Source organism: Oratosquilla oratoria, chromosome 2, assembly GCF_046742065.1.
Source record: "Oratosquilla oratoria isolate Oo_2021 chromosome 2, ASM4674206v1, whole genome shotgun sequence".
Classification (NCBI taxonomy): Eukaryota; Metazoa; Arthropoda; class Malacostraca; order Stomatopoda; family Squillidae; genus Oratosquilla; species Oratosquilla oratoria.
The window spans coordinates 4,466,133-4,468,632 of NC_134778.1; the positions used below are offsets into that span (position 1 = coordinate 4,466,133).

Genomic DNA, 2,500 nt, shown 5'->3' on the forward strand with positions numbered 1-2,500 from the left:
TAAATATTTATATATGTATATATATATATATATATATATATATTGTTGTGAACCTCTCTCTTGAATATCGTATTAATAGCTTGTGGCATAAAGAAAATATCGTGGATTACTAGTTGGTCAGTAACCCTTTGACCCTATGTCTGCTAACGGGTTCAGAAATAAAATAAACGGACTGAGGTCGCCAACCAGCAGTGAGAACACGGAAAAATAAAATTTTCTTAAACTTAGTTTTAAATAGATATAATGGTATACAAGTTTAGAAATCATATGAAAATTATTACAAGGTGAAGGAAAGTAATATGAAAAGAACGTAACATAAGACAAGACATATAATATGAGTGCATAATAAAACCCAATACATGCATCCGACCTAAGATTAACATGAATTATGAAAGGATTCAGGACACGAAAATTTTAACAAAATTGAACATATGTCAGACGGTTACACAATTTACTGAGCGGGACTGAAATATTAAGCTCATCGTAAACCCTAATAACTACATTAATCCTTGGACACTTATAAAGGGGCACTACAAAAAATGTCCTAATTATTGTGGCTCAGTACTACGAGACCGAGGGAAGAGAATACTACCCTCAATGCAGGCTCATTAGAACCTGCCAGTTTTGGTACCCCTGGTCTAGTGCCCGAAGGCAACCTCACAGCTCATTGCTTAATACAAGCGAGACTCGTTTCCCCTCGCATGACGAGGCTACACACTCACAGCTCATTATTTAATACAAGGGAGTGCTTGTTTCCTCTAGCATGACGAGCCTACACTATTACACAGGCCTATATATACATGAGCTGGTCCTTGTTTTATTCATTTATTTGTTTATTTATTTATTATTTATTTATTTATTTATTTATTTATTTATTTATTTATTTATTTATTTATTTATTTATTTATTTATTTATTTATTTATTTATTTATTTATTCATTAATTCATCTATTTATTTATTTATTTACCTATTTATTTACTTATTTATTTACTTATTTATTATATATATATTTTTTTACCTATTTATTCATTTATTTCTTACCCAGGTGATACAAAAGAAATATTCCTACGTCACCACCTATGACGTAAAGTAGACTTATGTAAAAGAGGCTTATATTCAATGGACTTATGAAAAAATACAACATTCTTATACATGAACATAATTTTACTGTAAAAGATATGCATGATACAATACAGACTTATGTAAAGTGTCACTCATAGTTATAACACAGACATACGTAATATCCGAAACGTAACGTTTCCATACATACATACATATACCAAGGCTTTTTCCCCCTTACAAGGGAGGTAGCCAAAAAGGAAAAGGCATAAAATCATTCCCACCCATTCCATCCCTGAATACACTCCACACCCCTCCACCCTCCTTATCTTAGCACCTCCTGGATGACGGGTCATCCCTGCACCTTGTCCACTGCCCTGGGTCAGAAGCAGTGTCGCAAGACACAGCACATCCACAGCAAGGCCGTTTCATTAAATCGGCGACCCCCACCCTCTCCGTCCCCCCATGCATAAAAGGAGAAGACAGGGGAGAAATCCCTTCGGACTGCGTCAAATTTTGCTCACACATACTACCTCACCCCCCATCCCCCACCCAAATGATAATAAATACTTAGATATAGGGGAAGTAAATATCACATAGATATAACAATATATATATATGCCCGACGCCACTTCCACCTCTTGCACAACAGCCCTGCTCTCCGGATGGATTTCCAGATTCGGCATTCCAGAACACATCACGTCTGACCGCGGCATCACCTTCACGTTGCAGTTATAGACATCCCTGGGACAGCTATTGAACGCCTCAGTCCACCACACCACAACATACAACCTGAAGGCTAACGGCATGATAAATCAGTTCCACAGAACCCCCAAAGCAACCTTGATGTCACGCTGCAACAACGCTACCTGGGAGACACAGCTACCCTAGGTCCTCCTCAGTCTTTGTACCACCCCGAAAGAGGGTCTCGATGTTTCCCTGGCTGAGATGGTTTTCGGCGAATCCCTCGTGGTGCCTGGCGAATTCTTCCCTGACGCGCCTACGAGCAACGACATCAGTCGCCTACGAAGTATCGTCAAAGAATTCGCCCCGCGCCTATTTACAATCCGCCAGAACACCGACACGTCCCCCGAGATCTACACACATCAAAGCATGTCTTTCTTCGTACTGACGGTCACACGCCACCCCTCACCCCACCCTACTCCAGCCCCTACGAAGCTGTCCAGAGAAAGGAGAAAGCGTTCCTAATACGCATTAAAGGCAGCAACGACTAGGTCTCCATCGACTGCCTCAAACCAGCTTACTTACAAGACAACGACCCACCTCCGGTACGATTCTCTAGGGCGGGCCGTCCCCTCTCGTATGCAACGAAACATTCTCGCTTAAGATGGAATAGTGTGGCGTTCACACCACAAACAACCGATTTACCACGCAGGCCGACAGCTAATTGGCTATTAAAACAAGCAGTCTCAATGACTA

The 2,500-nt window shown here is 40.4% G+C and overlaps 1 protein-coding gene across 3 annotated transcripts in view; it reads left to right on the forward strand.

The window, feature by feature from the left end:
• The window catches only part of LOC143036805 (uncharacterized), a 1,429,357-nt gene that overhangs the window by 719,507 nt on the left and 707,350 nt on the right, over positions 1-2,500 (forward strand). The gene's annotated exons all lie outside the window — the stretch shown is intronic.